This window comes from Gallus gallus, chromosome 3, assembly GCF_016699485.2.
Source record: "Gallus gallus isolate bGalGal1 chromosome 3, bGalGal1.mat.broiler.GRCg7b, whole genome shotgun sequence".
Classification (NCBI taxonomy): domain Eukaryota; kingdom Metazoa; phylum Chordata; class Aves; order Galliformes; family Phasianidae; genus Gallus; species Gallus gallus.
The window spans coordinates 59,004,412-59,017,522 of NC_052534.1; the positions used below are offsets into that span (position 1 = coordinate 59,004,412).

The 13,111-nt window shown below is 37.8% G+C and overlaps 1 long non-coding RNA gene across 1 annotated transcript; it reads left to right on the forward strand.

Annotated features, from left to right (window-relative positions):
* Positions 1-1,776: 1,776 nt before the first annotated feature.
* On the forward strand, positions 1,777-12,381 carry LOC121110308. The gene is made up of 4 exons (XR_005858662.1): positions 1,777-1,837; positions 1,914-1,948; positions 9,695-9,776; positions 12,339-12,381. It is a non-coding gene; the product is annotated as an uncharacterized LOC121110308 (long non-coding RNA).
* Positions 12,382-13,111: the final 730 nt, after the last annotated feature.

Consider the following 13,111-nt stretch of genomic DNA (forward strand, 5'->3'; position numbering starts at 1 on the left):
CTTTACTATTCAGAAGGCAAAGTGATTGAATGTCTAAAAAATCTCGCTTACAGATTTTTACAGAGATTTTTTACTTTTTTGGAAGAGAGTGATAGATTGTGGACAATACTCTTATATTCCACAGGACTAAAAAATTGAATGTTATCAACTGCATCACAGTGCAGCTTTTTTGGGAGGCTAAAGTAATTTCATTGATTTTAACTGGAATAATTCCAGCTTTGTGTTAATGTACACAGCTCAGTATTTATCTTTCCAGTAAAATAGCTTTCACCCTGATAGGAAGACTCACTGAAGCTGATGATATATCTGTTTGTCTTGTGTTGGACAAACAATTTACTAGGGTTACACAAATTACAGCTGCCACTGAGCTTTGTCACGCGTTGCATAAAAGCAAGTTTTAGTAAAGACTGAATAAGTGGAGGAATCTTGCTCTTCTGATGACATTTTGCCAAGCTGACAAAGTAAGTATCACATCATTTTAGAAAAGCTGCATTTCACATGAAATTAAAAATATATTGGTTGGTATTCTAAATTAAGGCAAGTAACAGAAGTTCTACATTTCATATGAAGCAATAATTCCAAATTTATTTTGGGTTTATTTACTAGAGGGAGAATTGGAATAATTGAGAATAGCAGATTTCAAGTTTTCTGAACTTCGTGGATTTGCTTGGAGCTCTGGAAATCCCCAAAATGCTGGAAATAAAAATCACAAAGCAAACAACAGCCTCTTCAGAAAATTTATGTGGATCTCTGAAATGAATAGTTAGAACTTGAGGTTTCCTCAGGACGGTTATATGAAGAACAACTTTGATGACAAATCCAGTGTACCTACATGGGGATTGAGAAAGAATCATATGATCAGAAAAATGTTTTACCATTTAAGTTTCTGGCTCCTTTGCTGCAGAAGACAATGATTTTGTATTGACCAAGGTGGGCAACTGCAGGGAAGGGACAATCTCACAGCAAAGGAAGCTAAATGCCTTCCCAGGCAACCTTGATCTCATTATAGCACGATTTTTTGCACAGAGATTTACAAAGTTTATCCAGGTCATAATTCATTGCATACAAAGATGATGTGTTAGCTTGTGATCTGTAGTCTTTGAGGCTTCTTATGGGTATGGAGTTTGAACAATAATTTAAAGAAGAGGGAAATTAGAGTCTTTCATATATAACTTTCTATATTTTTTCTTTTTAGGGATTGAAGGAGGGAGGAGTATAACAAGATCTTATTTCCTCAAAGCTTTTTTCCATGTCTATAGTTTAGAACTATTCAGAAAGCCACAATTGAGCTGACAAATACACAATATATTTCCAAGGTATTCTCTGCTGTTTAGCTACTAAACCTACCATAGTAGTTTTAACTCTGTTTAATAGTGTAAGCCAGTTCTCTTTAGCAAATACGATTTCAGAAAGCACAGACAGGCGTTTTGACTTGTTCTGAAGATTTTCTATACAATCTGCTAAGGTATTGCAAAGTGGTAGCAACGGAAAATCTCTCACTTATTAAGTGCCAGGTTTTTGTTTTGTTTTGTTTTGTTTTAACATATAAATATAAACACAGGATTTACTTTCCATTCTGTGAGAATGCAACTTAATTTATTAAGTTCTATTTATTTATTTATTTATTTTTACTTATTTACAATTACTATCATTCTTCTGTTATTTCTTATTGCTAGAACCCAGTTTGTTAGATGGCAAAAAATCTTCTTCGGTACTTCTGCTTTCTGTTACATACAAGTATTCTAGAATCATAGAATGGCACAGGTTGGAAGGGATCCCACGGATCATCATGCTCAAACCCCCCTGCCACAGGCAGGGCCACTGACCTCCAGATCTGGTACTACTCTGGTTCTTCTCTTGCTGATTTTTCTGGTCAAAAATATGTATTTTTTCTCATGCTATTTTACTTTCAGGAATCTCAGAGATATTCTACCAGAATACTCAATCTGTAAGTATTTGTGCAAAGAGCCATTTGTTTCCATATTTCTTTTTCTTTGCTGTTTTCAACATAAGCAGTTAATTACTTATTCTTAGAATATGGATAGAGCTGATGCCAAGGAATTTCCTAGAGCAGGGAGTTTTCAATTGTTTGGCTAAACTTGCAGCAAAAAGTTGACACAAATTCATTCAAGAAAATGGCACATTCCTAATTTATATGGTGATAATCTAAACCATTTTTTCTGAATTCACATGTGGAAGGTTGTTGTGCATGTATCACTTTGATCAATTCTATATATCACATTAATCAGAAATCAGGAATAAATTTAGAGATGTCAAAATCCATAGTCTTATGTTAGTTTATCTCAGGAATAAAGATAGAAGTCTGGTTGCCACACAAGATTCTTTTCTGTATAGCAGTGCTTCTCCTACTTCAACTTCAACAGGTACCCCTGCTTTGCTTTACGGTTGCCTTGATGTTTGGAAAAAGCAGTTGATAATGGTAATTTTATACAAAGCGGAAAAGTAAAGAAAAAAGCTCCCAACCTTTTGATAGAAAGAGCATTAATGTTATTCATATAATCTGTTATTCATATTGCTGTGCACATGGTTATGATCAAAGCTCCTTTTTTTTTTTTCTTACCGTTTTACACATCAGATGAAAAAAATGTAATATTAAATTGCCATTTTCAGGACAAAACAATTGCCATCAGGATGTTCTGGAGGCAACTTTGTTCTTTTCATAATCCTTTTCTGGTTTGTTTGGTAGAGAAAGAAACCTCAACAAATTTGAACACAATTTTGCATACTATCTGCTGTGGACCACTCCAGTGTGTAGAGTTGCATGCCTCAATTAGGAAGCAGGGATTTGCTAAAAGCAATTGTAAGCATGTGGGAAAATTTGAGGCAGTCAAAGAAGAGAAAGCACTATAAATGAAAGAACGTGGAGAAGTGTCTTGCAAAGAAGCAATGTCAAGCACCATTAGTATTTAATAAGAACAAAATGATGCAGATATTGTCCAAACTGCCACGTAGGGAAAATGTGGTAAGTAACACTGACTATCATACAGACGATGTGCAATGAAGCCCAGCCAAATTAAGGCTTCTGGATAAAGCCAAAAATAACAACCATGTTAGGCTGGACTGTGACAGCCTCTGATCTTAGTTATACCTATATTTTTAGTTCTCTTTGATTACAAACTAGGATGATTCAGAACACCTAAGCTTTGGATTCACTTTGGGCTTTTGGTGCTTTCTGTAGGCTGAGACCCACTGAAGTCTCAGGGTGCCCAGGTGGCATGGGGGAAAGCAGAAGCATGTAAGGGAACAAAGGACTGCCCTCCTGTCTTGACTGGCATTACACCGAAGAGTCACACATGACTCATTGATCCATCCAGGATTCCAAGCTGAAGCATTTCCAGCACTGAAGAGTGGGCAGGAAATACTGCAGAGCCTGACGCCATTAAGGGAAGGGAAAGACCATGAGAAGGACACTCCTTCCCATCATCCAGGGAGAGGCACTAAATCACAGAAGTGCCTTCATGCTGCATTCTTCTTACTGCGCTTATGAATTTAAACAGCCACGGTTAAAGTGAAAGGGTTTGTTGCCTCACTATCTCCGCTCCTCAAAAATTAAACAACTGCAGAAACATGGTGTGACCCCTCCTCAAGCAAGGAAGGAGACCATATCTAAAAGGATACTTGTGGAGTGGTCATGCTGAGGAGAGTCTAGCATGGAGAGAGAAAAATCATTTAAATGCTTCCATGTTTTGTATTAGTTACAGTGGATAGATCTAGCGAAAAACAGCTGTCATCTCCACGTTCCCTTCAGATCTCTGTTATTCTCTCCTATCTATAGATCCATGATGCCTGAGAGCTTCACTTCAGGCTATCAGCTGTGACTAGTAGGAGGTGTCAGCATAAAAAGAAGCTGACCGGCTGCATATAGGCCATGGAGACTTGTAGGGCCAAACTTGATCTTACCAAGATCTACATCCCATCTTTAGGTTAACATCTTTACCTCTCAGACTGATTAGTAGAAACATCTGTTGTTAAAGACAGTGAAAAACAGAAAGGGAGCTTTATAAATATAATAATACTTGTATTTCTACTGATCACTTTTCAAGTGGAATTGCTCTTGCAATACTAGGAAGACAACAGTGGCTTTAACGACAATGGGGAAATTCCTAGAATAGCACTTAGGACTTTTAGAATTAGCAAAGGGTCTCCTTAACCACTGCAGATAAAAGCCTGGCTCCTGGAATTCAGTGGGAGTTTCATCCTTAGTTTCAGTGGAGTCTGGATTTCAACACACAAGTATGAAGTCATAGAAATTAGAGATGGAAAAAGCTGCTTAATCATTTAAACCAGAGGCTCTCAACCCCTTTTTCTTTTAATTTTAATTTTTCCCCTAAGGACTTCTTCAGCATCTGAGAACATTTCAAAGGCATTTTTGTTCTGAGATGCTCTTTTCCTTCCTTCCTAAGAATCTCAGATCCCTTACTTAGCTGAGGAGCTGGGGAGTAGGGCAGCAGTTTGGAACTCCTGGTGGTCCCAAGCCACAGGTCCATCTGCCTTCTCCCTCCCATTATTCTCCAGCTATACTCTCTCATGCTTCCAGAAGGGATTGAAGGAACTTCTTTCTCCAAGAGGGATGCCAAGAAGGAGGCTTCATGGAGTGAGTGCAAGCACAGGAGGTGGCAGTGGCTCCTACAGGGCCCCATGGTTCCATTACAGAGTGGTTGGGATGCTGCTACCCTCTGGTGTGCTTCCTCGCACTCAGAGATTGGGTCAGTCATCAGTCCACAGGCAAACAGTCTTATTGCCAGTCAGCTGATGTAGACAAGGCTGGGCACTCCCAGCATATCAGGAAAGCTTCCTCTTCTTTCCTGGTATTTGTGTTGCTGAAGAACATGAAGGAGGATTTTTGTCTCAGTTTAACCATGCTGAATTCATATGCCAGCATTTTCTGTCTTTCCTCATAGGTAATCTATCTCGATTCCAGTTTTTAAATGTGGTTGTGTTTTATTTGCCCGGTGGGTTAGTACTTAAGATATATATGATGCCTACAACGCAGATATCTACAAGCGGGCCAGTTCCCTATCTTCTCTTTACTGTCACCATCAACAAAAAAATGGGATTTTTTAAGATGTGGCTAAAAGATTTACTCTAGAAATCTACTTCAGGAAGAGAAGAGCCTTATAAGGTGCCACGTTCTCTAACTGTCTAAACAGAGAGCTTAGATGACCACCTCAGATGAGACATTTACATTGCTGACGCATACATGAAGTAAGCTGAAGCCCAACTAAGTACCTATTAAGACATCTATATGTCTAAATGACATTTTAATTTGGAGGTGCTGAAATTAACTCTTACAAACCTAAAATAAGTTAAAAGATATAAATTTGGGTCTGTCATGGTTTTATGATTTTTGTTTATCAGTATTCCACATCATAATATCATGCAGTGCACAGGGCCTTTGAAGTTTGCAGTGAAGAAATATATTCATCTTTTCACCATCTTTTATTCAGTCTAAAATGAAGTCCTATCATTCTATCCCTATAAGGTTACATCCTATATCTAAGGAGCAAAGCTTAAGTATCTGGTGATCTACACAGCTGTGAATTCTCAGACAGGATCTAGAGTATGCAAACCACGTGTTTGTCATGTCCATCAAATCCTGGAACTAGATTCATCTGTAGATTATTTTACCCACTCCCATCTGGGAGGAGTATGTTGTACAGACCATAGATGAGCATAGAGGTCTAAATAGAGGTACCTAGGAAGAGTAACTGGTAAGATCAATTTGTATTGGAGAAGGAACATGTTAGTGAACATACTGCTTGCTCTTTATAGTGGATATGTTCATTATATTTTACATGCACTTATCTAAGGGTTTAAGCTGCAGGCCTCAGTTTTCCTATCTTCTTATGAAGAGTTGAGTTCTGCAGAGAATTATAGTTTAATGTGTGATTGTTTGGGAGGCAGAAGATCACATTCTTTGAAGTTTTGTACATGTGAAAAAATATGATAACATTTAATTTTAAAAACTACTTGTCAAGAACTGCGTAGCAAATCAAACATGAACTCTCCCCTCTTCCAAGAAAAATCCCTCCTTTAAGAAATGTGGTAATAAGCAGAGTCACATGGGATGTTTGGCAGCCTGCCTGAAAATCCCTGTGCCCAATGAATAATGATTACACTGCAGAGCATCTGCCATCCAGAAATAGGCTGTATTGTCTCTTGAACCTATGACTGTGTCTTTGTACAGAACGTGGTGGAGGTGAAAGGATGTTTTTCTCCTGGATGCAGTGATGACATGTTTTATTTATTTATTTAAATTAGAAGTGTAATTAAACAAGATTGAACAGTACAAGGTGATTGTAAAATATTAAAATACATCATGCATTCTGCTTCAGATTTCTCCCTATAAAACCTAAGCATTTAGGCATTTGTTATTTAAACTTTGATTGGTTGTAATAGAAAGTTGTTTTCCAGTAGTATCCTACTAAAAATTTCAACTGATTGCAATGAATAGCTGACATCCCAAAATAAGTTTTTCTGAGAACATACTAAATAGATGGCTGTCAGGTCAGATCAAGCCATCGAAACCACTCCTTCTCCACACATAATAGGGAATTTATTTTCATTCTCACCAGAGACTCAACTGATCAATCAAAAGTCAATCCCACTTCTTTCTTTACAGATAGAGGCATCCAGGGAAAAACATGGATGCCTCCAAAAGGTTGGGTAGAAAGAGCAGGCCATAAATAGCTGGAGCAGTTATGAACTGGAGAGAATGAAGACAATGTTCTTTCGTGTTTTTTGTTGTTGTTTTGTTTGTTTTTCTTTGAGGCACAATGCATCTCTGATAGAAATTAATGGGTGCTTTACGGCTATTGACAATAGCATCACTATTCCAACAAACCAGACATACTTGCATCAGTGGCACTTTTTCTATCCTCTGAGCAGAATTCTACTCTGACTTAAGTAGAATTCACAGGGATTTACTTTGACTGCAAAGCAGAGAAAATAATAATTATTCTCAAGTCTTAGGGCTTCAAAAAAAAAAAAAAAAATAGGATGTTAGGAGGATTATGAACAGGCTCTTCCAACCTTTGCTTAGGTTTGGCAACCAAGAAAATTTAAAAAGCAAAAGATTACACGTGAGGCACTTGTCAGTACTAGAGTACAGTCAAAAGCAATGCCAGCTCAAATCTCCTATATGCTTCTAAGGGGGTTTATTTAATACTTGTGGGTTTAGGATTTAAAATGTTGTTTAGCACATAAAAATGAATAAATAAATAAATAAATTAGCAATATTATTAAAAAGTTACAGATATTTGGGAATCAGTGGATTCAGTTTTGGGCCTGTCATGGGGGCTGAGAGAATTCTCAGGCATCAAATAATTACATATATATAAGCAAGACTTCATTTTGTTTGCTTTCTGATGACTTAGAAATTAAGTTAATTTTAGCTGAATTATTCCAACTTGAAAAGATGTATGAAAGTGGAAAGATTTATCTCTGCTGTGCCGCAATACTGACTGCATGTTCTGAGTTACGGGCTTAGGAAGTGAATCTGCAGTTGCTTATGAATTAGCTGCAAAATCTTTGTCATTGGTTGCACAGAGTTCAATATATGTAAAATTATTCTTAACTGTAGACACTGACTGGATCAAAGTCACAGATGAAGTAACCAGACAGCTCAGGAATCATGGATCCAAAATCATACTTGGATAGTTTATATATACATTATCTTCTTCTTCTTCTCTTTTGTAAAGGTCTATAAAAAAAGCTGTGTATTTCTTTATTTGTTATAAATATCAAATAAGGTGAAATGGTGAAATGATAGCATGATTTTGAGAAACCGAGAACAATTTATCCCCTAACATGGAAAATACTGCTGAAGTGATACAGCATTTCAAATGTACAACCTATAGTTTCCCGATTCTTTACCTTATAAGGGAAGTTACTTATTGCAATTGTTTCCCCTCAACATCATTCTCTTATTATATATCAACCTCGGTTCAAGCATCTCAATACTATTGTCACACGTCAAACCAAGCATTACTTGGCAACAGGGAAGGGCAAACAGATAGGCTTACAGTTTGCTCTTATAATTAGCTACTATGTCAGTGTGAAAGCTAGGAAAAAGTCTTAGGATATGTGGCCAAAGTACATGATCACATAGTGCTGTGCAAGTCTACCTACTAGACTCATTTGCAGCATTGACTAACGTGAACAAATCAGTATGTGGCGATGCAAAATCTTTGGCAGGACAAGGGCAGTTTGACTGATTGAAGTGTCATATTATTGAAGATGCATTTTGAAATTCAAGTGGAGATGGACTATGGCAGGTCATCAATGTGGCCTATAATAATTCCATCTAATTTCAGGACCTTTTTAGGTGTACTTCAGTTAGGGGCAGACTTGATACATTTCTTTTCTTGCCATTGGAGAGAGATAGAAACAGTGCCTGTGGTAGAAAAACTTCAGAGTTTAAGGCATACAAGAAAACAAATTCCTTAAAGTACTTATAGAATGCATAGAAACATACCATACATTAAGACTGGAAAAGACCACCAATATCATCAACGAACCCAGCACAATCAACCCATCATCACCTTTTGTGAGCTGAAAATAGTAATATAGTGCATTCTTTGTACATTATAAAAAGGTGAAAGGAAGTGTCTGGGCATAGGGAGAAGATGCATAGACATGACAGTGTTCAGTGCTGTGATGGTGGGAGCAAGTAACCTCATCAGTGGCATGGTTGCATCCCCAGGGAAGTCCTCTCATGGGGCTGGTGCAAGAGGGACATTAAGACCACTTTATGTCCCCATCAGTCCTCTTCTCACCACTGATTAATGCATTTTCTTACATGGTGTGAAGCTGTACTGCAGTGTTTACTTTTATTCTGTTTAATAGGGAGAAGTGCTATAGTGAGTTAGCACTATAGTGCTGTGTTGTCTTCTTATGCCTTGCAGCAGTTTAGGAAATCATGCAAACTCTGTACGTGTAGATGAGTTTGGACATATACATACACATAAAATCTGTTTTCTAAACTTGATATATTTCTGTGGACGAAAATTACAAGTTAAGTGCAACTGCTCTCATGTGAAGTGGGTTTTGTACATGCTCTCTTGGTCTATGTAGTTGATACAGTGAGGCATGCAAGAAAACCAGGACCATATTGTCCATCTGTATTTCTAGAAAAACAAGTAAGTTAGCTTAGTACTTTGGATATACTTCAAGAAAGTAATTACAGAGATGCCTGACTCTGAACACACACTTCAATATGTTTGAATACTTGTCTTTGTCAGAGTCTTATTTATCTTTATGCCTTTGTTCTTCACTGTGAATACATCCTGCCAACATTTTCCTGATGGCAGAATGCTCTCTGTGTGATGTGTGTATTTGTTTTCCTGAAAATATAATGAATTTGGGAAACTTACAGCAAAACAAAGATGTTCTGCAAATTCTCTTCATTCTTGATGGCTCTTCTCAAAGGGCAGGATCAGTGGGTCCCCAGCCTTGGGAAATCAGTCTTGTTTGCGAACAGTGAAGCATCAGAAGCTCCTGTTACTGCTCAGGAAAAGTGTTGATTTCTCCAAAGAATTGCAAGATAGAGGAATAAATGATTTGGGATTAACCATGTATTTTGATCCAGTATGGACTAAACACCAAAGGAATTCTTGTCCCCATCCCCTCATCACATGTAGTAAATCTGCTTCCTTGCTGACTCTATCTGCAGATATATTCTGGAACAACTTCAGACTAGCAGTTTAAAGTTTCAGAGGATTTAACTGCTCATTTTGATCCACAACTTCATGGAAGTGAGGGTTTAGGAGCGTGAATACCTTAATGATAACAGAGGGCGGGGGAGGCATAGTATCCAAGTTATCCACTCAGTATTTAACTGAGTGCAACAGAACATTTTCCCAGAGCCCAGAGAAGAGCTATAAGTATTTTGCTAGTATGTGTCAAAATAGACACCTCTGCATTGCCACTTGATTCAGGTTACTCAGATGTTTCTCAAACCAGACACTTGCTGTGTGTAATTTTTCTTTTTCTTCTCCTAAGTAGTTACAACTTGCAAGTGTGGATACACTGCAGAGGAGGAGAGGGAGAACTTCAGCTCCCTGGGTTGTTGGCCAGGCCAACATGTGTTTCTGTATTACATGATGTCTGTGGCCATTAGGTGTGCATCCCTCTATCTAGATCACGGATTCAGTTGCCACTGTTCTCAGCCCTTGGTACATCACTGTTCTTTAAGCTGCGTCCCCCCAAGAGCCTTGTCCCAGCTATCTCAGTTGGTAAGATTCATTTAACCAAATAAGGACAATTGCCAGCTAGTTTTGTATGCTAACACCTCCCTCCTGAAGGGTTTGGTCATAAAGTGTCTTATAAAAAAAACTCCATTGTAAATATTCTTTTTTATTCCAAGTGGCTATAAAGGGAAAAAAAAAAAAAAAAAAAAAGGACACACAGTTAATGGGTTGATATCTATGATCAAATGACTTTGGAGCTTCATGACACTGAGAAACTTCTAATGACGGTACTAATAGTGTAATGTGAGTTGAGTGAATATAGAACACTAAAAATTTGACCTCAAAAATTTGAGGGCAAGTTGTGGTGAAGAAACATACCTCTTCCAACATCTTCCTGTTGTACAGAAGCACTGACACAAGTATCAGTAGTTTTATCCTTAATATGTATCAGAGTGGGAAATGGCATCATTTCAATTTATGTTTGAAGAACCAAGGATATGGATGAACTCTTACTTAGCTAGCCAGACTAGCTTGTGATTTGCCTGCCCTGTTAGCCTGTTGCCACAAGCCCACCAGAGCTTGCCACATCCCTTGCTGGAAGGACAGGAGTACCCATATGAGTTCTCTAGGTTTGCCTCAGCCTGATCAGTGCCGTCAGCTTAGACTCTCTTTGCAGCATTCTAAACACTGACTGCATCTTTTAAATAGAGAAAATAGAAGGGTTTTGCCCATGTGATGCCAGGAGGAGGACAATGTGATGAAAGAGAGAAGGCACCACTCTCTGTTATCCCCATCTCAGCTCAGGTGATGAGCTCCAGGCTACACAAGTGGGCTACTTAAGTGTCTGGGGGTAACTCCAGATCTCTTGAGATTTAGTTTGACAGCTTAAAACCTGAATCACTCAAGCAAAAATAAAGGAAAAACCCAACATATTTGCAGAGAAGTTCACTGGTAAAAGATGCTTTGTTGGATGCTAAAAAGTACAATATTTCCTTTTAAAGCAAGGAAAGAGTATTAAACAGACTGCCTAGAAAAAAATTTAGTCCAGGATATACATTGAATGTAATCTCTTGCAATGCCTGGGATAAATTTATCATCTAGTGTTCATTTTCCTTTAACTAATTTCACTGTATTCATGGCATATGTGATAAAGTGACAGAAATGTGTCAAAATAAAGGGGGATTTTACAAGGTAAGATGCTGCCTTGTGTGTTTATTTGAACAGGATTCATCTAAAAGGCCTCTTTCAGTGTGTGACAGACATTGGTTTTTCTAAACTGACTAGAATTATTTGTGATCTTTAATTTCCTGTCTTATGCCAAAATTAATAAAAGCATCAAAACTCAGTGTTGCATAAAATGGCAAATAGATACAGTGGAAAGGAAAATTAAAAAAAAAAAAAGTAGATATAAATGCTGAACAAAGTAATTGAAATTCTTAAAAGCAGATGTTACTTAAAATTCACAAGCATAGATCAACATTTCAGAGAATAAGGAAGTTTATCCTTAAAAGACTGAGTTAGAATTCAGGAGTCAAGCAAGAGTAAGAAGAAGAAATGCTTTATTAGGATTTGGAGAGGTTATATGTCTGGATTCATAGATAGCAATTTCAATATACTCATTAAATGTTCTTTAAAAAGTTGCAGACTCTGTATGACATCCAAACTCATTTTCTGTGGTCATGGGCAAACAGCACAACTAGCTTGCTGGCATTTCAGATTTTCTGCATCTTGTTTTAAATTCTTTAGATTCACTGTACTACATAAAAATGTGACAGTTTGCATATAGGGAGTTGCGGTTTTGCTCAGATCTGCGGTTTTTGCATCCTGGAAGTCTTGTTTTGAGAGCAAATCTGGTCATTCCAAATTGATTACACAAAAACTGTACAGTAGGTTATAATTTCCATGGTGTGTGTAATGTGTGGTGTAGCTGATTGGGTGCTCAGAAATTGTGGTAGACCCTCCAGCTTGCTAACTTCCTAACTCAGCAGATCACAAGCCTTTAGATATATATATGTCTTGTAACAAGGATGGTGATGTTATTACTGTAGGTCTAATTAGATATCATTAATGTTGCCTTTACTCAAAAATCCTGTAGATGCATTTCATCTGGATTTGGTTCTTTTCCAGAGTCACTAAAAAGAGAGGGAGAGAGAGAGAAGAGAAGAAAAAAAGAAAAGAAAAGAAAAGAAAAGAAAAGAAAAGAAAAGAAAAGAAAAGAAAAGAAAAGAAAAGAAAAGAAAAGAAAAGAAAAGAAAAGAAAAGAAAAGAAAAGAAAAGAAAAGAAAAGAAAAGAAAAGAAAAGAAAAGAAAAGAAAAGGAAGGGAAGGGAAGGGAAGGGAAGGGAAGGGAAGGGAAGGGAAGGGAAGGGAAGGGAAGGGAAGGGAAGGGAAGGGAAGGGAAGGGAAGGGAAGGGAAGGGAAGGGAAGGGAAGGGAAGGGAAGGGAAGGGAAGGGAAGGGAAGGGAAGGGAAGGGAAGGGAAGGGAAGGGAAGGGAAGGGAAGGGAAGGGAAGGGAAGGGAAGGGAAGGGAAGGGAAGGGAAGGGAAGGGAAGGGAAGGGAAGGGAAGGGAAGGGAAGGGAAGGGAAGGGAAGGGAAGGGAAGGGAAAGGAAGGATATATAGAAAGAAGAAAAAAGTTATTTATTTTGTCATTGCCACAGTTTAAAAAATATCACTGAATACTTGTAGGATATTGCAAACTGAAGGGAATTAAAATAAAATCTCCCCAGAAAAAGGAACCTTACTCCAAGTTAGATAAAAAATACTCTCTGCATGAGTAATTGGATCCCTAAATGTAATGAAATGTTGGCGGAACGTTGTGCTGCATACCAAATACTCCCTTTAACAAGCTGAAATCTGAAAACGGTGGAAACATAGGTCAGAGTTTCTGCTCAGAAATGAT